Source organism: Herpailurus yagouaroundi, unplaced genomic scaffold, assembly GCF_014898765.1.
Source record: "Herpailurus yagouaroundi ecotype Mexico unplaced genomic scaffold, PumYag 164, whole genome shotgun sequence".
Classification (NCBI taxonomy): Eukaryota; Metazoa; Chordata; class Mammalia; order Carnivora; family Felidae; genus Herpailurus; species Herpailurus yagouaroundi.
Window position 1 is genome coordinate 34,607,707 of NW_024412405.1, and position 22,357 is coordinate 34,630,063.

At 37.9% G+C, this 22,357-nt stretch overlaps 1 protein-coding gene across 9 annotated transcripts in view; it reads left to right on the plus strand.

Annotated features, from left to right (window-relative positions):
- Window positions 1–540: 540 nt before the first annotated feature.
- KLF12 (KLF transcription factor 12) overlaps window positions 541–22,357 on the plus strand; it is a 436,833-nt gene continuing 415,016 nt past the window's right edge. For 4 of the 9 annotated variants that reach the window (XM_040487362.1, XM_040487367.1, XM_040487365.1 and 1 more), the window contains exon 1: window positions 988–1,213. The gene's annotated coding sequence lies outside the window, so the exon portion shown is untranslated. Of the gene's footprint in view, window positions 955–987; window positions 1,214–22,357 lie in introns of those variants that run through there. The other 5 variants (XM_040487361.1, XM_040487366.1, XM_040487363.1 and 2 more) reach the window with 3 other exon arrangements.

Here is a 22,357-nt window from a genome sequence, read left to right on the forward strand (position 1 = left end):
CAAGTTAGCTGGCGGGCGAGCCGCGGGGAAGGCTCGGGCGCCCGGCCCCCTCCCTGCACGCCCCCACCCGGGCCGGAGCGGGGAGGGGGCGGGGGGCCGGGCGGGCTGCGCGCTCGATTTGCCTCCGAATTCTCTCCCGAAGGCTGCCTTGCGCGCTCTGACACAAAAGAGGGGACTTTCTCGCGGCTCAGCGCGAGTCCTCGCCTGGCGAGTTGCAATCCGGGGGTTCCTCCCGCCGCGAGGCCCCGCGGGCCCCCCTCGGCCGGCGGCTCCCAAAGCTCCGTTGGCCATGTGTAGGTTATTTTGGGTGCCGCAGCAAGGTGGTGCAGGTGAAAGGGAAGCGCGGCCGAGGCCGGGGGGCGGGGGCAGGGGTGGGGCGGGGTGGGGCGGGGTGGAGGCTCCGCGGACCCACCCCCCAGCCCGGCGGCCCGGGCGGCGAGGCGAGGGCCGGGCAGTGGGTGTTGCCTTCTACCTCTGCGAGCGGGGAGGGGTTAGTTTCCCACAGGGGATTTCAACCATCACACTCAGAGCCCGCCTCCTAATCCTCGGGCGGAGCGGCTCGGGGGCCCCATTTTATGGCAATAAAGCGACTTAGCGCCTGCTGAGCGAGCCCCTCCCCGCCGCCGCCCCCGCCCTCGGCCCCACCCCGGGGCTCGCCCGCAGCGGCGGGGCTTTGTTTCTGGGGAGGAGGACCCGGAGCTCTTTTGTTTGGGGGTTTGGTGTTTTCACCCCCCCCACCTCACCTCACCCCACCCCACCCCACCCCCCACGCCTCTCCGGTTTCCTGAGCTGCGGGCTGCAAGGGAGGAGAAGCGGCGTCTTGCAACCCCCTCGGCTGGGCCCCGGGGTAATTCGATGCGGGCCTGGCGAGGCTCCCCACGCTAGACCGGGGCTCGCGTCTCGGCAGCCTCCACCCACCGGCCCACCCTACATTTAGCGCATCATGTGATCCGGGTAAGTCATTTGCAAGTACAACAGTTCCCTGGGTTGCCCCCCATTCATTTCCTGAGAACTGCAGAGAGCAGCTGAGAGGCTCTGCCTGTGCGTGTGCGAGTGTGCGTGTGAGTGTGCGCGGGTGACGCCGTGTGTGTGCGAGAGTGAGTGTGTGCGCGCGCGTGTGTGTGCGAGAGAGAGAGAGAGAAAGGGAGAGAGAGAGGGGGACTCTGTGTGAGGGAAAGAAAACAATTTCTCCTGCTCTGCAGCTTCTGTTCAGGTCTGTGCCGATTCCGTTTCTTATCAAAATAAACAACCCCCTCCTTTTTTTTTTTTTTTTTTTTTTGCCATCCCAAATCAGACCGTGTTCTCTTAACATGTTTTATTTTCCTTCTGTCATCTGCTCAAGTTAAATCATTTTGGTTGGTCTGTGTTCTTAAAGGGGGAAAGTGTTGGGAAGCGGGAGGGGGCCGAGGGAGGGCGATGCTATTGCAAAGCAAGTAGCGTCGGTCGGATATGTGAAGAAGAAAGAAGGAGGTTTCTCTCTCCACCCCCCCCCGCACCAATTTTTTTTTTTTTTAAAGAACTTATCAAGTACCGTGAATTAAGCAAATGTTTTTCTACCCCTGGTGGAATTGTTGGTTGCAATGTTTGCCTGACGGTTGCCAAGGATGGGACATAAAACACCCGGGCTGAATCGGGGAGGCGGGGGTGGGGGGTTGTGGAAGTAGTTTGCCCCCAGGAAGAGAGCGAGTTCGGTGAATAGCTGCCGCACCGGGGCTGTGTGGGCTGTGGGTGTGCGCTGGAGAGAGTGGAGGGGAAGGGGTTAAGGCGGAGATGACACTGCTGGCATGAATAGTGGTCCTGGTGCTACATTCATTATTGTCTCTGGTCGTAATGATGTGTAACTGTCACTTGCTACAGTGCCTGGTCCGCGGAAGTAGCCAGGGGCTGGCCCGTGGCTGTTATTTTCAATTACGGGGGAGCCGGCCGGAGTTGACAAGGGGCAACTTTGCACGTCCACCCGAGCCGGGCAGCCCGCGGAGCTGGCCTGGGAGCCCTTTCTAGCCTCAGAAGCTCGCTCCCAGGACTCGGACTTGACCTCCGCGACATGAGTTGGTGTTCGTGTTAGATGCTCCCCTATGGGGAGAATCAATCCTGCTTTTGTTGGGTAGAGAGCTGCGTATTAGAACTTTGAAAAACTTTTATCTTTGGGGAAAAGGGTGGGGTGCACTCAACAGTTCTGTTTCGAAGTGCATTTGAGGCAAACGCTTGGAAAAAGTACCAATTCCTTTGTTATATGCCCTGCGGCTTCCCAGCCCCCCTTCACCCTGCGCTTCGAGTTTTGCATACTTTAATAGTAATACCCTTAATTCAGCTGATAAAAACTGACTGTGTTGAGTTAAAGAGTGTTAGTACAACGGAATGTGTAATCTGGATAAACAGTTTGTATGGTTAATATCGTCAGCTCTCTAATTTAACAGTACAGATGGTTTAAGTATCGTTCTGTATGGATTGTTTTAAGCAATCCCACTGGCAAATAGAATTCTCGGCCGAGCACTGGGATATTTTATTGTAAATCATCTTTAATATTCTCTGTTTCCCGGTCACACCAGGGAGGTGAGCAGGTCTATTTACATTTGGTGCCTGTGCATTCAGTGGCCTCAGTAGACATCTGTCAATCAAATAACGTCATTGTGCAAATCCACCTAGACGCCTCCAGGCCCTTTTCTTACTGGAGGAGAGAGTTGTTTAGATAAGTAAATGCTTTGAAATAAATTTGGTGTCTTTTAAAAGGGAGCCTCTTGTGATGGGAATAGGAGTGGTCACTCTGGAAGAGTGGGTGTATTCCATCATGTAACAAATTCTTTTTGGAATTGGCATTTAATAAAAACAGTGACTCCCCCCCCCCCCAAAAAAAAGCCTGGTTGTGCTGTTTGTAGACCCCATTCGCATTTTGTTTACATTCTTTAAAACCACGCAGAAATTGGTTGCGATAAAGGGGTATACTTTTAGGCTAGAAGATGTTTAACTGTGGAAGCTTAGTAGACATGGGATGGTGAAGGGCAAACATTTCAGTTGCATAAGTTGTATCTTTATCGCTGCAGCCTGGTCAATCGATTGGAGACTAGCTTGAGTATGGTAAGCTTCTTTGAGTTGGGGAGGGAGCAATTAGAGCATAGAAGTATTGGCAGAAATTGGTAATGCATTTAGGAGAGAAGTTTATTATTCTTGTCTTTTAATTCATAACTATTATGAAGTATACCGAAGCTGGTGAAATTTGGAAGTTTCAAATTTATGAACCAAAGCCATGTAACTAATATAGTTGTGTGAGATACACAGAACATTCTTGAGGAATTTCTGTTTATTTTTGAGTTGCTTCAGTTATTTATCTATTACTTAGCGATGCCTATTTAAAAGAAGCTTCGGTCAGCTAAACTTTATTTTGGAATGCTTTGTATTACTATTTATTGAATGAAAATTGTTGTGCCAGTGGGCCCTTAACATATATTTTTTTTCTCCAGAAAGTTCTTTTTCAGTAACTGAATGTCATTTGGGAGAAAACTGGTCCTGGTGTAGCATTTGAGACCTTGACCTTAGCAACTTTTGGCTGGTGGTTGTTTACTACAGCTGCAGCCTCTGTGTGTACAGAAAGGGAAGGGACCGCAAACACCAGTGCGCTCACTCTCCCCAGGCCAAGGGAAAAACAAATCAGGATGCGTGATGTTCATTCATTCCGAAGAGGGTGCATCAGGCATAGAATAGCAGTAGTGTTCTGGTCATTTAAAAATATATATGTTCCTCAGGGATTACTTCCCTGCCTTCTGTGAAAGGTAAACAAGCACTTGAACAGACTGAGTGAGTTTTAAATGTTCTATCATGAAGCAGGCTGTTATCAAGTGAATTGAATAATTTGGTCTTAAACATAGGTGTGGTTTTTTTTGTGTGTGTGTTTTGTTTTTTTCTTTTTCCTCTGCAAAGAGGACGTAAGTGCTTAGGCCTCTAGGCCTACACTGAGGGCATTTTGAACTCAAGCCAGTGTTGGTTAATCTAGAGTACTGAGTCGCCTTACCAGTGAGGTGATATTGTTAAGCAGTTGAACATACGAAGGTCCTCGCTGTTTTTGCCATTGTACAAAATGGAAAGTGTGGAATTTCATATTTATGTGTGAATTTCATTAAGATAATCAATTAAATTGGGGGTGTCAAATGGTTTTCTTTAGACTGTGAGAGAAACAGTCTTCTTAGAGGGTTTAGTTCATAAATGTAACTAGATGATTTGTGTATTGATACAAACTAGTTGTATTCTACAAAACTAGAGGTGCAGACTTACTTGAAAAGTTACTTGTTTTGGATAAGGAAGTCTTCCCGCTTGTGCTTTCACGCTGATTAAGGAGCAAGAACTAAAAATCTCAAAACTGCTTTATTTAACAGTTTTATTTAACACCCATGGTTATCTTTTTCCGTGTAGAAAACAGCTTTCATTTTTATAAATAATTTCTAAAATAGGTTGCGGTTGCTTGCCTTTATCATTTATGTTTTGAAAATGCTGTAGGATAGTAGAGTGGTAATATCTGTATTTTTGCCCCCTGTTCACTTATTTTCTTTTATGTTTATTTTTCAGCTGACAAATTACGCACAGCTTTCAGTCTTTAGTATGTACAAGATGTAAGGGTAAAAATATTAAAATTAAATCACTGGCGACACCCTATAAACCACAGCCTTAACTCATCCACCACAACCACAGCTCCCAAAATCAAAACGCAAGTAAACAGATGGGCCTTGCCCTATGCCCAGGAGGTCAACAGCCCTGGGCTCTGTGAGATCTGCTGTATTTCCAGATCCCAAACCCGTTCAGGGAAATGTCTGACTTCAACAGGCCAGAATTCATTTTCAGGGCCTGGACCAGCCACACCCCATCTGATGTCAGCTTTTGAGTTCTTGTGGCTGAGAACACATGCTGTGGATTAAATGGTTACTTTCTCTATATATTCTCAGTAATTATGTTACAAAAGGATTTTTCGGTTTTGGGTGTTTATTGTCATAAAAGTGGCTACTTGAGTAGTCCTGTTGCTCCATAAAAATTTGTTTGGGTCTGGCAGTAGACTACAGGATATTCACCCAGAGAATTCTGCTCTTGGCGTGGTCTTTCTTCCTGTCTTTTTCTCCAGTGAAAGTCATAAACTTCTGTTGCTGTTTCGTGGTATATTTTTTTGATTATTAGCATAATTGGACTGGTCTGAAGAGTATTGCTTTTTAGGTACAGATGGGGTAGCAGGAAGCCTTTGCTGCTGTACTGCTGCATGGAAGGTGAGAGAAACCATTGGAGAGCTTTGGGATAGTTTTCTCCGTCCCATCAGAGGTAATAGAAGCCGCAGCTATTACAGTTTACTGGCCTAGACAGCCAGGAGTTGTGTTCCCAGTGCTACAGTCACAACACCTGTGGGTTTTTAGAATTATTCTAGGCGTGATGTATATGTGTATATTACATGTATGTGTATTTGCTATTTTACGTATATTTTATGTATATATATGCATGCATGTAGTATTTATGAACGTGAATTTTTATATTCTGTATGTTGGTATATATCCCCCGGCACCCCCGACGCTACATATATTACGAAAAAGAATTACGGTAAAAAGTCCCCCTCCTCCCACTTGTATACAAAAGAAGGAAAACACACAGTTTGTTTTTTCCAAATCCTATGTTTAGTAATAATGTTCTCACTTGGTTTTGAGTTTAGGAAGCAAACTTAGAACGTGAAAACAGCCTTGCCCCAGAGAAAACAAACCAACATAACTAAATGAGAACCAAGATAAATGATTGTGAAAAAATGAAACAGCTAACTGTAAAGAAAATATTTATTCATTTCACAATCCGGTATCTGCTAAGATTATATATCCTGGAATCTGGACTGATTGAGGTGGCAGAGATATCACAATCTGAAGCAGGGTCTCTTGGTTACTAAAACTGGACGACCTTGGTTAAATTTCTTAACCTGAGTCTGTAAAATGGGAAAATAATAGACATCTTACAGGGTTGTGGTGAGGGTAAAAGAAGATAGTGTGGGTACGAATCACTTTGTAAAACTAGAAAGTACTAGTGTGGCAACTGATTTGACAGGAAAACCACTCCCTCTCCATCCCCCACATCCCTACAAGGGATGAACTTTCCAGCCTCTCTAAGTGAGCATATAAATTACACTTATGGAGAAGGAATTTCCGAGTGTGGGTAGAAAACTTCTGGCAGTCAAAGGTCATGAATTCCATTCCTGTCTCACCAGAGATTTGCTCTGTGACCTTGAGAAAGTCATTCTTAAAAAGTTTCTCTGTAGCTGGTATGAAACTTTACCATTAACATTTGTATAATGCAGGTGAAGTATCTGAGCTTTTCAAAAGAATGAAAACATGAAAATACAGTTCCCATAATCATTTTACAGAAAACAGAAAGTGAAGATCAACAGTGATTTCTTAGAGATTGTAAACCTCCTTCAGTGAGTCCACTAGTCATTAAAAATACCCTTATTTTTTTATAGAATCATTAATTTTGTGCTGTTATTCTATAATTTAGAACAGTCTTATTGAACTGCAAATCCCTAGTTAAGCGAAGATTCTGTTGATTAAGCTATGTCTGATTTATGGCTTAAGCCAGAAATAAAGCGTCTTGGTTAGACTCAAACATTGTTGTAACACAATAAATGCACAGCCAAGAGAGGTAAATGATGGAGATATTACATGGATATTTGAAAATTTATTGAACATATTTTATTTATGCACACATTTTTTTCTGCTGTGTACATTTCTTTACACACATACATTTGAGAAAATTAACAATATTAATTTACATAATTTCTCCCCAGCCACATTTTCTTCAGTTAAGAAACAAAAAAAATATTTTTTCACGCTCTGTGTAAACACTATTCTTGGAAGAGCAAAGGAATTGACTCACACTAGCTCATCAATAGAATTCATTTTAGACTCTCTATGTCACACATACACCTTGCCTAACTCCTGTTCCTGTTACAACTATCACTGTAAACATCACTTCCTCTGGGATTCTTACCATCCCTTACTTTGCAAAGTACTTGAATAAGAATACTGAATAAGAATAAGAATTCTGAATAAGAATATTCAGGGTTCCAGGCTGTGTTCTATGGCCCTATAGTACATGCTGTTTTTCTGGTGCAACTGCTTGTTGATTTGCTGGTCCCCTCCCAATAGTAAGCCCCTTGAGAGCAGGAAATGATTCTTCTTCATAGTTACTGTACTGGCTTCTCACCCAGTGCCTACCATGGTGACAAATCACACAGTGCTAAAATACTTGTACAAGGAACAAATTAAGGAGTGCAATCTCTGTGACTAACCCTCCAGTAGCCAAGTGCCATTATCATGGATTTTTCCTTCCTAAGTCTTTTGATCTCTCTCTAGCTAAGCATATTCAACTCTATTAGCCATTCCACAATTCACTACCTTTTCCTGCCTTTTTTTTTTTTTTTTTTTTTTTCTTTTTCTCTTCGCGAAATGAAGCTTTGTAGTGGAGTCAAAGGGTGCTGGATTTGAAACCTCAGACTACTCGGGTTTGGCTGTCTGACTGGACAAGTTAATTCTCCAAGTCTCTGTTTACGTATAAGTAAAAACAAAAACAAGAACAAATAATGTCAACATTGCAGAATAGTTTTGAAGACTAAAATTGTGGTAATGTCCATAAAGTGTCAGGTGTATAGAGCCTTGTACATATTTAGTGCTCAATAAATATTAGTCTGCTCTAGGATATTGGTGCCTCTCTCTCTTTCTCTGTCTCTTTTTTTTTTTGTATTATAATTTTTAGTTCCAGTTAGTTAACATACAGTGTTGCATTAGTTTCAAGTGTATGATATAGTGATTCAACACTTCCATACATCACCCAGTGCTCATCAGGACAAGTGCCCTCCTTAATCCCTGTCACCTACTTAAACCATCCCCCCTCCACCCTCCCCTCTGGTAACTATCAATTTGTTCTCTACAATTAAAAGTTTGTTTCTTGACTTGTCTCGCTTTCTCTTATTTTCCCCCCATTGCTCATGTGTTTTGTTTCTTAAATTCTGCATATGAGTGAGATCATATGGTATTTGTCTTTCTCTGACTGACGTATTTCGCTTATTGTTTTAGTCTTTAGCTGTATCCGTGTTGTGGCAAATGGCAAGATTTCATTCTTTTTTTATGGCTGAGTAATATTCCATTATATGTATATATATATATATATATATATATATATATATATACACCACTTCTTTATCCATTCATCAGTCGATGGACACTTGGGCTGCTTCCATATCTTGGCTTTTGTAAATAATGCTGCTATTAGTATTCTTGTATTCTTTGGGTAAATACAAGTAGTGTGATTGCTGGATCACAAGGTAGTGTTCTTAAAAGCAGCCATTCAGAATGAGTAGTAGCAGCAAAATAAAATAGCTACTCTTTATTGTTCAGAAGTTAGGTACTGTGTTTTTCACATGTTAGTTTATTTGATATGTACTCTTTACTACACAGGTATGTATGGTTGACTTTCAAATAATTTACACTTTGAATACTATATGTGGAAACCCCTAAAGTACCCTCTATACACTGGATTTTGACTTAAGGATGCATTGTTTTATAGCAGTTGTGTGATGGTGCTCACTGCCCAGTAAGAGTTCCCCTCCCCCAATGACTTTGCTTTTTTTGACAGTGTTTTAAAAAATAATTTGAAAACTTGGGGCGCCTGGGTGGCTTATTCTTATAAGCATCTGACTCTTGGTTTCGCCTCAGGTCATGATCTCATGGTTCATGAGTTCGAGCCCCGCATGGGGCTCTGTGCTACTGGTGCAGAGTCTGCTTTGGGTTCTTTCTTTTTCCCCCTCTGCCCCTCTCCCTCTCTCTCCCCCTTTCCCTCTTTTGTCTCTGAGAGTAGGTCTCCTTTTTTTAATTTTATTATTATTATTTAAAAAAAATTTTTAATGTTTATTTATTTTGAGGGAGAGAGAGACAAAGTGCGAGCAGGGGAGGAGCAGAGAGAGAGGGAGACAAATAATCTGAAGAAGGCTCCAGGCTCCAAGCTGTCAGCACAGAGCCCGACGCGGGGCTCGAACCCACAGACCATGAGATCATGACCTGAGCCGAAGTTGGCCGCTTAACCGACTGAGCCACCCAGGTGCCCCAAGAGTCGGTCTCCTTTAAAACATGAGTCTGGTCCCTTGACATATATAATTTTTTTAAGTTTTCAGAAGTGCATCACATATTAAAATATGAGATTCCTCTTTTTATTCATTAAATATTTGTTGAGTACATATGTATGATATTACGGTTTCTATTTTATAGATGTAGGGGCTGATTTTAACCCAATTAATGCCAATAACCATGGTCTAGCCAGTTAGCTTTAAATATTTTTTTTGATGTTTATTTATTTTGAGAGGGAGAGCAAGTGGGGGAGGGTGGCAGAAAGAGAGAGAGAGAGAGAGAGAGAATGAATCTCAAGCAGGCTCCATGCCCAGCGTGGAGCTTAACACGGGTCTCTATCTCACCACCCTGAGATCATGAGATCATGACCTGAGCTAAAATCAAGAGTCGAATGTTTGACTGAGCCACCCAGGTATCTCTAAAGTAAAGATTTGAACGCTGGAAAGCCGTTGTGTTATGCCCTATTCCCTGTATTACTCTTAACTCCCTTCAGCAGTAAGTATGATAGTCCAGATTTAATCTTCTTGTAGAGTAAGAGCAAAAAATGGGAGTATTAGACAGATACTGTATTTACAGGCTGTTATTTTGTTTGTAGATACTGACCTACTGCACTTACTAGCATATTTACCTCAATACAGAAGCCAATTTTGTGATGGTTGATACATGTGCTAAAACAAATTGTGAGACCTAATCCAAAAAATTGCTTTAGAAGGCAACTGCTATAGGGTATGTCAAAGTGGCAGCAATAGACCAGTAACTTCTGGCCAGTATGCATTCTGTCATTTGATAAAGCTGTTACAGTCAGAGGCATCATACGAGTAACAAAAAAACATTATCTCTATAAAAAATGCCTTACCCATTTGACCTACACTTATTTAGCTCCTATCATGTAATCCGGAATCATGTATGGAAACGAATAGGGCATTATCATTAATTAGCTGAAAATCAAAGAGGGAAGGTGAGACTTATGTGGAAACTTACAATACAAAGTAAGTTGTGATACATGGACCAAGTTGCTTAAAATTCATGGGAAAAAATTCCTTGTATCTGGGAAACGAAAGGTTTTAGGTTTTTAGTGGATATGGCAATAATTCTTCATGGAAAATGTTTACTTTTTATAGAAAAGAAAAAAGCAAATCTGCAAGAATAAGAAAGCAAATTAAAAACATTATTTTGGCCACTGTGGTGGTTTCACACATCCTTTTCTGTTTTCTTTTAGAGCTGATGGCTTTATGGTGTTTTGGCAAACTTTTATCATTTGCCATAACACAAGAATATTGTGATTCCCAAAATTAGATCCTGGGATATACTTGGCTAGTAGGACGTGCCGTGTTATAATGAGTTTAGAGAAGGTTTATTTGGGCAAAACAAAATAATAATGTTGATCGGTTAATAAAATTTTAAAAATACACTTTATATGGGGGCGTCTGGGTGGCTCAGTTGTTTAAGTGACTCTAAAGTGGTTGGTTATTTAAAGTGACATCCTCTGGAATGTGCATTAGCTTTCTGCTTTAGGTATAAATACAGAACACTTAAAGAAACACAAAATATTTCATTTTGAGATAATATATAACCAGAAAGAAATTCACTCTTAATGAGTCTATAAAGAGCATTGATGGAATTCTTATTGTACGCTGAGCTCTCTATTGAATATATTGGGATTATACCAAGGCTCTGAGCTGAGGCAGTTGTTTTTATTTATAAATAGCTTGGTAAATAAGACACTTTAGAATACTTGAGAAGTATGGGATAGCCAAAAAAAAAAAAAAAAATATATATATATATATATATATATAGGTCAGTGCTTTTTGGTTAGTGCTTGGTGGTTTACAGAGTTGTTTTTTGATAATCTTATAAGGTAGATTGGACACGTTATCATTTTATTCATGAGGATATTAAGGTCATCTGAAGGTAGAATAACTAGAAGGTGGCCAAGTTGAAACTAGAACCTTGATTTTCAACACCAGTAAAATAATTTTTTCCATTTCATCTGATTGCTGTCTTCCTAAGTTTCATTTAAAGATAGTCTCCATTGCTCAAAGGAGGTGCCAATGTCTAGTGTCTAGCTCATGTGAGATATTCAGTGAATATTGATGAATTCTTTCTCCTTCCAAAATGTACTTTAAAGGGGCATAAAAAAAAAAAACCCCATATAGCTCAGAAAGAGCAACTTAATTGTAGAAGACACTGTGCAAATAGAGGCATGAATACTCTGAAGAAAATTAGGGAGGTGGTTCATCACTTACCATGTACCAGTGCTTGTGCTAGGTGCTGAGAATACAACAGTAAATAAAACCTGGGCTTTGTCTCAGGTATAAACAGATCAGGAGGAACCGGCTCAACTAAACCCAAAGAGAGGGCCTTGCTCTAGTATATTTCGGTTTATTTTATTTTCATTTAGATCCTTAGTGTGCCTAAAAATAGTACCTAGATATTTTTAGATTTATGTTTTAGTTTCTTTTAAGTACTTTTTATCTTATCAGAAAATCTGTTTCCATTTAAGCATGTGATTGTCTTAGTTTCTTTTCCTTTTGAAAAAAATATTTTGCATTTATTGTACTTAAAATGTGTATGATACACTTAAACACCGTTATCTCATTTAATGCTTGTAACCAACCCAACGTTAGGTATTTATTTAAATTAATTTATTATTACTTTTATGACTTAGGTTTTCAAAGGACAACAGCTTAAGATCTGTGTTCCCAGGGATAAGCTTTGTTTTGCAGAAACTCACTCATTGAGCAGGGTTTACAAATATCTCTCTCTCTAATAAAAGTATGTGTGTGAAAACTTCATTTTTTTCTTTCTTTCTTCCTTTCGTTTCCTTCTTATCTTCCTTCCTTTTTACTTAGCTCCCCTTGTAGCTAGCGGTAACATTCCATTCCCCCGTAACCCATGTTACCGGGACTATGTGTCTTTTTTTATTGTTCTCCATATTCTCAGTGTTATAAACACATTCACACAAGGTTTTTTGATCACTGATTATAAAAATGGGATTATATTTTGGAGACTATTATCACCTTTATTTTTGGTTTACTACTTTCAAAGGGAAATACTCCCACTCAACCACTATAGCTCTACTCCATTTACAAAACAAAAACAACTGTTGCATGATACTCTAAAGTATGGTTATTTCATTGTCTAGTTAACCATTAATTTACTGATGGGCAATACTTTGTTTCTACCTTTTTCCACTAAAAGCAATATTGTAATACATATCTTTATAGCTATACTCTGACAGACCAATGCGATAGATTCCCAGGATGCAGTTATGTTCTGCTTCAAAATGTTGCCACATTGCTTTGAAGAAAAAGGCTGTAACAGTTGATGTTTTTAACAGTAATGTGGGCAAAATCCTTTCCTTGAAAGTCCATCAGCAACGGACTTTTCCAGTCTGATAGTTGTGTAGTAGTACCTCATTGTTACTTTAAATTAGTATTTCCTGACTGTTGGTGACCTTGAAGATCTCTTCCTATTTGTAGCTACATTGGAATTGTTTTCTGAGAATGGCCCTTTCACACTTTATGCTCATTTTTCTACTTGGTTGTTGTCCTGTGGGAGTTTATATATTATAGCTATTAACCATTGGTCTGGTACCTGCATTGCAAATATTTTTTTTCAAAAACTGATCTTTTGGGGCACATGGGTGGCTCAGTCGGTTAAGTGTTCTGTTCTTGCTCTCAATTCATGTCTTGATCTCAGGTTCCTGAGTTCAAGCCCTACATTGTGCTTCACTCTGGGTGTAGAGTCTACTTCAAAACAAAACAAATTGATCTTTTCTGTTTAAGAAATATCTTTTGATGTGTAACATTTTTAAATTTTATGTAATCATTCTGTCTGGTTAACTTTTTTTTTTTTTTTTTTTTTTGAGAGAGAGAGAGAGAGAGGAAGAGGGAGAGACAGAGCATGAGCTGGGGAGGGGCAGAGAGAGAGGGAGACACAGAATCCAAAGCAGGCTTTAAGCCTTTGAGCTGTCAGCACAGAGCCCCATGTAGGACTTGAAACCAAGAACTGTGAGATCATGACCTAAGCTGAAGTCTGATGCTTAACCGACTGAGCCACCCAGGTGCCCCTGGTTAACTTTTTGTTTTCAGTGTTTTCTCCATTGGTAAAAGAGATGTGTAACCTACACTTAGATTGTATTTTTCTTTCCACTTTGATCTTATCTTTGGTAAATTTGGAATTTGTAGTTATATGTGCTATAGGAGAGGGATCCACTTTTATTTACTTTCAGATACATAACTGGTATCAGCACCATTTTTAAAGTAATGTGTCCTTTTACAAGTAAATACAAATTCCCTAATTGTATTGTCTTATGTTCTAATATATCCTATAATACCAGATTTTTTTTCCTTTTAAAATAGTAAAGTGCAAATCTGAGGAATATTTCATCCATTGTTCCAACTTCCCTGGGCAAAAGATACACAAAAACTCTGTTGTGAATCTAATTAGAATTGCATTAAGTTATATATACTCTGGGAACAATTAACATTTTATTTATTTATTTCTATTTTATTTATTTTTTATTAAGAATACTTTTATTTTTAATTTTTTTCAATATATGATATTTATTGTCAAATTGGTTTCTATAACATTTTAATACTTTTAGTGCAGAGTATCATCCCAATTCAAGAACATGGATGTCCTTATGTTTGTATCATTTTTTATGTTTCAAAAAGATTTTAGTATTTTATTTGTAATAGTTGTTTCCTGTTTACTTGAATTTAGTTATAAGTAGTTTTATAGGCTTTTGGCTCTTTTGTATTTATTGAGATGATATATGATTTTCTGTTTTAGTCTGTTAATTTAGTGAGTTAATTGTGTTTGATTTGTGTGTGTGTTGCTTGATTTTAAATGTTGTGTCAGCCTTTCATTCCTTGTATAAGTCTTACTTGTTCTTGATGTGTCATCTAATTATATATAGTTGTATTTGATTTTCTTATATTTTGTTAATAAATAAAAAATATATAAGTTCATGGGACATGGTGGTCAGTACTATTTATTCTTTTTAGTGTCTCTATCTGATTTTGCTTTCAGGGTTATTCCTCACCTCCTAAAATAACTTGGGAAGTGTTTTATCATCTTCTGGTTTTTTTTTTTTTTTTTTTTTTTTTCTTTTTTCTTTTTTGGAATACTTTGTGTGGAATTATTTCTTCCTTAGATGTGTGGAAGAATTCACAAGAGGCTCCATCTGGGTTTAGAGGGTTTTTTGTTTTGTTTTGTTTCTTGTTTTTTTCTTTCCTTTGTAGGAAGGTTTTAAACTATAAATTCAATTTATTTAGCACAGAGCTATTCAGATTATATATTCATTTGTGAATGAAACTTCTTAGTTCGTGTTTTGAAGGAATTTGGCTTTTTCATCTGAGTTACAGAATTTATTGGCATAAAGTTGTTTATATTGTCCTATTCTTTTAATGTTTTTAGGATCTACACTGACTAGTTGTTATACCTGATGTTGGTGACTTGTGATTTTTCTCTTTTTGTCTTGATCAGTCTGGCCAGAGGTGTATTAATTTTTTTGATGTTCTGAAAGGGCCAGCTTTTGGTTTCATTATTTTTTTCTCCAACTTTTACTTTTTCTAATTCTTTATTATTTCCTTTCTTATGCTTGTCATGGGTTTAATTTGTTCTGTTTTTAGTTTTTTAAGATGGAAGCTTGAGACCTTTCTTCTTATATAAGGATATGATGTTATAAATTTTACTTTGAGCACTGCTCTTTTAAAGTTTAATTCAGTTCAACTACTTTCTAATTTCCATTGTGATTTCTTCTTTGACTTTGGATTGTTTAGAATTGTGTTTGTTAATATTCAGATACTTGATCTCACAGATATCTTTCTGCTGTTGGTTTCTAGTTTAATTCCATGGTTTTCAGAGTCTGTATGATTTTGATTCTTTAAAAGTTTTCTGAGATTCGTTTTATCACTCAGTATATGGTCTGTATTGGTAAATATTACATGTACACTTGAAAACAAGGTTTCCTGTCATTTTTGGATAGAGCATTCTATGAATGTCAGGTTTATATTTTATAAATATGATTGAGCCAAGTTGGTTAATAATGTCTTCAAGTCTTTGTCAACTGATATTTTTCTCTCTTCTGTCAGTTATTGGGAAAGATGGGCTTAAGTATTTATTTATTTATTTATTTATTTATTTTCAATATATGAAATTTGTCAAATTGGTTTCTGGCTTAAGTATTTAAAATACAATTGTGAATTAATCCAATTCTCTTTTCAGTTTTAGTACGTTTTGCTTTATGCATTTTGAAAGCTTTGTTATTAGGTGCGTACATATTTAGTATTGTGTTTTCTTGGTGAATTGACCCCTGTAATATTACTCTTTTTCCTTTATAGACAACATATAATTGTGTAAGTTATAATTGTACTATATGTATATATACACACACACACACACACACACACACAATTATACGATATATCATGTAACATGTAATTGGGTGTGACTTTTTAATCCACTCTGTCTCCAACTTTTGTTTAGAATGATTTGTTAGTTTACATTAAACATTTTTATGTGATTGGGTTTCTATGTACTAATTTGCTATTCATTTTGTATTTGTCTCACCTGTTTTTTGCTCTTATTTTTCCATTTCTAGCCTTTTTTGGGCTTGATTATTTTTTAGTAGTCAATTTTATTTCCACTAATGGCTTATTAGTTATATTTCTTTGTTTTATATTTTTAGTGGTTATTTCCGGGTTTGCAATATACATCATGAATTTCTCACAGTCAAATGATATAATACCACTTTCTGTATGATGTTAGAATATTACAACAGTATACTGCCATCTTTTCTCTCCTGTTGATGCTATTTTCCTAATATATTTTAACTTGCACATATAATAAATCATATATTTCTTAGGTATTTGCTTTAAAGATTTAATTCCTTTTAATAGTGATTACAAATCAGAAAAGAATTTTTTTATATTTATGGATTTTTTTAAAATATTTCAAAGGTTCTTTATTTCTTTGTTGTAAATTTCTATCTAGTATCGTATTACTTTTGCCTAAATAAAATATTTCTTGAAATGTAGGTCTGCTGACAGTGACTTTTCACAGTTTTGCTTATCTGAAAGAGTCTACTTGCCTTTGTTTCTGAAATATTTTAGCTGGGTTTGAATTTTAGTTTGACAGTTTTCTCCCCATTAGTTTCAAGATGTTGCTATATTATCCCCCAGCTTACATGGTTTCTGAAGAGATGTCCTTTGTCATTCTTTATTTATTTTTGAGACAGAGAGAGAGTGTGAGTGGGGGAGGAACAGAGAGAGGGAGACACAGAATCCAAAGCAGGCTTCAGGCTCCGAGCTGTCAGCACAGAGCCCAATGTGGGGCTCAAACTCACAAACCTTGAGATCATGATCTGAGCTGAAGTCGGACACTTAACCAACTGAGCCACCCGGGTGCCCCAGGATATATTTTTTTAACTCTGGTCTTCATTGAAACCAAATGTGCATAAGTATGTAGTCATTTGTGATCCTATTTTGGGGTTGTTTTAGCTTTTTTGATTTGTAGTTTATTGTCCCTTCTGATTTTTGATAGGTTTATTTCTGTTATCTTTTTGAGTATTTCTTCTGCCCCCTTTTCTCTCTTCTCTTTCTGGACTATTTTGACAAGTACAGTAGTCTACTTCATGTTGTCCCACAGGTCTTGGATCCTCTGTAGCGGCCACCCCCCATTCAGTTTTCAGTCTGAATAATTTCTATGGTCTAGCTTCACATTTACTAATTCTTCCTGTTGTGGTCAGTTTTTTGTAAACTCAGTGAAAGAATTCTTTGATAAAGCGAATTCTTTGATGAAGCTATTTCTTTAGCATTTTCTTATTAGTTTTTAAAAATTTCCACCTATTTACTGAATTTCTTCATGTATGCATGGTGTTTGTCTTTATCTCTAGATTCTTTTACATTTAATCATAGCTATTTTAAAGTCTCTCCTTGGTAGTTTCAACATCTCTGCCATCTTGGCATCTGATTATGTTGATAGCTTTATATCTTAACAATGTGTAACTTGCTTTGTTTTTGTGTCTTGTAACATTTGATTGACTCTATGACATTATGTATAAAAGAACAGCAGAGACTGAAGTAAATCATTATGCTAAGAAGCGGACATATCTCATATTCTGCAAGCTACTAGTGTCTGTACAGGGGGAGGATGAATCGGTTTGGTCAGTAGATGTGCTGAGTTTTTACTTGGTCTTTGCTCTTGAAGTCTCTAGTGATGTGATAGTTCAAGTTCCTTCAGGAATTCATTGCTTTTACCTTGACACTTCTGTGAGTCCTGGAATGTCAGAATTTTTCTTCTCTGTGTTCCTGCTATACCCTCAACTTTCAGTCAGCTCTGAACTCCAGTGTCATAGGAAACCTCCTTTTGTCCTTTTTCTCTATCCCAGCAGGTAGTCTGGGTGGAGGTGCAGATGGGTGGGAGGTGGGGAGGGGGGGCCTCAGTTCTTTTACACCAACTTCAGCCTTGGGCAAGCCTGGTCTACCTCAGTCTGAGTTGAGACTTTGAAAGCATGCCTGTACCTTCTTTTGGTGGCCAAATTGTGTTGTGTCAATGGCAGGCTTATGTTTGTGTGTGTTTTCTGTATACCAGTATGTCTGACTTCATTTTTGAATCATTTTAGAATTCTGGGCCTGAGTGAGTTTTCTGCCTTATCCCAGGAGCAGAGGAGTTTTACCTAGTGTTCAGTGCAGGGGCAAGTGTGTGTGAGTGCTCTTACCCAGCGGCTGCTTTTCTTTGAGCTTAGGGAAGGGGATAGTCAGAGTCTAGTCTCTCTTCCAGTGGCTTCACCTCCTTCTCTAGCTGTAGTCCATCTTTTCATGGAAGAAGCAGGAGTATTTACTGTCCTGGCTCCTGTGGCAGATGGCTTTTGCTTCAGTTGATAGTAGAGTCTGGGATGAGGCCAGTTTTTATCCTTGTGTCCCAGTGGTAGCGGATGTCTCCCTTTGTACCCCCTTTCAAGGCAGGGCTTTCTTAGGTCTGTTGTTACATTCTTTTGTCTTAGTACCTTGAGGAGACTTGCAAAAAGAGCAGGGTGATGACTGTGGAGCGTCTGTCCTTGCATCAGGGGCTTTCTGGAATACTAATTGACCGTGCTAGCCCATACTGAGCTTTTAGGAATTTGATAAAATTTTAGTCGCTTATATATACGTTTAAAAATCAGAAGAAAAAAATTTTTATTGCAATAAAAAACAACAAAAATACCATCTTAACTGTTTTTAAACCTACAGCTTAATAATGTCAATTCTATTCACATTGTGTGAAAGATCTCAACTTTTTCATCTTGCCAAACTGAAACTGTATACCCATTAAAAGCAACTCTATTTCCCACTCTCCTGAGTCCCTGACAGCCACCATTCTACTTTCTGTTTCTTACTTGCTTTTAGGACTGTTCATTTTTTTTTTTTTCCATTATTATGGCCAAAGGCAATAGCCTGTTTCTCTGTGAAAGGGGCTTGTTACCCACTGGAACCTATCACCTGGTTGCCTTGTGACTTTAAAAGTCTTTGGCCTCGGAAGCATGATTTTATAGGATATTTATCCTAAGTATTTTCCTTCTCCAGTTTACCTTAAATGTGCTTGATTTATTTCCTTTTTTTTTTTTTTGGAATGCTTGTTGAATTTTATATAGGTATTTTTAAAATTCATCTGATAAATCATCTTTCTCATTTAGTTGATTGTTATAAAGCATTTTAAAAATTTATTTATTTATTTATTTTTGGGGCGGGTGCAAGTGGGGGAGAGGCAGAGAGGGGGACAGAGAATCTGAAGCCGGCTCTGTGCTGACAGGCTGACAGCAGTGAACCTGATGTGGGGCTCGTAGTCACAAACCGGGAGATCATGATCTGAGTCGAAGTCAGACGCCCAACCGAGACACCCAGGTGCCCTTGTTATAAAGCATTTCATTAGAGGATTTATTAACATTGAACTATCTTTGCATTAGGGGATCAAACCCTGATTTTTCATAATTTATTTTTGTATAAGTTTTCTTGATTCTGTTTGATAAATTAGAATGATACTTAGAATATACACATCTGTATTCACAACTGGGATTGGTCTATAGTATTTTCTTTGCTATTGAATCATATTTTTATACAAATATTTTGGTGGAGGGTCACCTGGGTGGCTTAGTTGGTTAAGTGTCTGACTCTTGGTTATAGCCCAGGTCATGATCTCATGGTTTGTGTGTGTGAGGGTTTGAGACCTGCGCCGGGCTCTGTGCTGACAGTGCAGAGCCTGCTTGGGATTCTCTCTCTCTCCCTCTCTCTTTTTACTTAAAAAATAAATAAATATGTTGGTGGACACATAAATTGAGAAAATATTCATGTCTTTCCATGAGCTACATTTAAAACTGTTCCTTATAGGCTAGTATTAGGTGCGAACCATTAGGTCATGGTTTTTACTTTTTTTTTTTTTTTTTGAGTGGCATATATATATTATTTTTTTCTAATTTCTTCTGTGTACTTGTCCATTACAGTTGTCATCTTCTTTTTTGGATTAAGTTTTGGGTAAGAAATTGCTCATGTGTTTTTTTTTTTTTTTTTTTAATTGATTGAGATATAACTGACATAACAGTTTAGTAGTTTTAGGTATACAACATATGATTTGCTGTATGCATATATTGCTAAATGATTAGCACAAGTTAACATCTATCATGACACAGCTATAATTGTTTCTCTTTTTTGTGATGAAACTTTTAAGATTTACTGTCAGCAACTTTCAAATACAATACATTATTGATAACTGTAGTCACCATGCTGTACATTGTATGCCCAGAACTTACTTGTCTTATAACTGCAAGTTTGTACCTTTTGACCATTTTTTTTTATTTTTTATTTTTTTATTTTTTTTTTATTTAAAAAAAAATTTTTTTTTTCAACGTTTATTTATTTTTGGGACAGAGAGAGACAGAGCATGAACGGGGGAGGGGCAGAGAGAGAGGGAGACACAGAATCGGAAACAGGCTCCAGGCTCTGAGCCATCAGCCCAGAGCCTGACGCGGGGCTCGAACTCACGGACCGTGAGATCGTGACCTGGCTGAAGTCGGATGCTTAACCGACTGCGCCACCCAGGCGCCCCCCTTTTGACCATTTTTATCCATGCCATCCACACCCAGACCCTGGCAACCACCACTTTGTTTTCCATATCCATGATGTTCATGTCCGTCTCTACTCATTTGCTTCATAAGCTTTCAAATTTGTTGCCTTAGGATAGCATTTACTATTCCCTACTATGTAATTACATTTCTATCGTAAAGCTTCTGTAACTTTTTAAACTCCTAATATGGTCTTTTTTTAACTGTTTTTTTAAAAATGTTCCATAAGTTTCTTTGCTATTTTATTATGCTTAAAAAAAAAACTTTTGAATTTTGCTTCATTTCTATTGCTTTTCTCTCATGACTTTTAGCTCATATTTTCTTAATTATTGGTCCTTTTTTTTTTTTTAACTTAGTTCTTTAAAAGGTAAATCTTGGGGCGCCTGGGTGGGTCAGTCGGTTAAGCGTCCGACTTCGGCTCAGGTCACGATCTCGCGGTCTGTGAGTTCGAGCCCCGCATCGGGCTCTGTGCTGACAACTCAGAGCCTGGAGCCTGCTTCCGATTCTGTGTCTCCCTCTCTCTCTGCCCCTCCCCCGTTAATGCTCTGTCTCTCTCTGTCTCAAAAATAAATAAACGTTAATTAAAAAAAAATAAAAAATTAAAAAAAAAAGGTAAATCTCCTTTTAACTATGAAGGCATTCAAGTTAGAAATACTGTTCTGACTAAACATCCTTTGCTATATTCTATGCTTTTTTTTTTTTTTTGAAGAATTATTCTTCCAAATATTTATTTGGAATAATTCCAAACAATTATTCATTGTTCCTAATTTTTGTGATTTTTGTTGTAATTTTATTATAATTTAACTTATGATTTATAATTGATTTTTTCTTTGAATCAAGGATTTCTAGGACTATGTTTTAAAATTTCTGAGTATTAACTATTTTTAGGTCTTTATCTTGTATTTATATTTAAATTTTGATTTATATTCAAAGACTTTGTTAAATAGTCTCATTTTAAAATAACTATATTTTTCTTTGTATCTATATGATTTGTTTTTTAGAAATGTTTCATAGAGATTTGAATAAAAGTATTTTCTCAACTGAGGAATGTGATAACCCATTTTTCACCTGTTAAATGGAGTTTAACAGGTTGAAGTGAGTTGATTTGTTTTAGGTTATTTTAAGTTATAACATTTTTTTTTTCAGTTAAATTGGATTAATTCAAAAGGTGGTGTATTAAATTCTACATTCTGATCTTGTTTTTGTATCTTCGTTGGATTTTTAAAATTTATTTTTTATTATTTTAAATTATAAAATATAAGCAACATAAAATTTACCATCTCACCCATTCTTAGCGTATAATTAAGTAGTGTTAAGTATATTCACGTTGTTGTGCTGTGCATCTCCAGAATTTACTCATCTGGCAAAACTGAAACTATATACTAATTACACTACTCCCAGTACCTCCCCCCCCCCCCCCCGCGGCCTCCCCGGCAACCACCATGCTACTTTCTGTTTCTAGGAGTTTGACTATTTTAGATACTTCTTATAAGTAGAATCCTATGTTGTCTTTTTGTGACTGGCTTATTTTAGTTAGCATAATGTCTTCACAGTTTATTTATGTGCGAGCGTTTGTCCAGGTGTCCTTTTTTAAGGCTGTATAATGTTAAGTTGTATTTATACCACATGAACATGTGTGTACAAATGTCTTTTGAGTCTCTGCTTTAAATTCTTTTGGGCACATAACCAGAAGGGGAATTGCTGTATATTGTAATTCTGTGTTTAATTTTTTAGGAATTGCTATACTGTTTGCCGCAGCACCTGCACCATTTTGCATTTCCATCAGCAGGGCACAGGGGTTCCAATTTCTCTACATTCTAGCTAATACTTGCTATTTTCTGGAATTATTTTTTTTTCTTTTGATAATAGCCATTCTGATGGGTGTGAAGTGACGTCTCATTATGATTTTGGTTTGCATTTCCCTGATAATTAGTGATGGTGAGCATCCTTTCATTTGCTTATTGGCCATTTGTATATTTTCTTTAGAGACATGTCTGTTCATTTACTTTGCCCATTTTTAGTTTTGATTTTATTGTTGACTTTTAGAAGTTCTTTGTATATTCTGGATATTAACCCCTTATCAGATACGTGATTTGTAAATAGTTTTCTCCCATTCTGTGGGTTG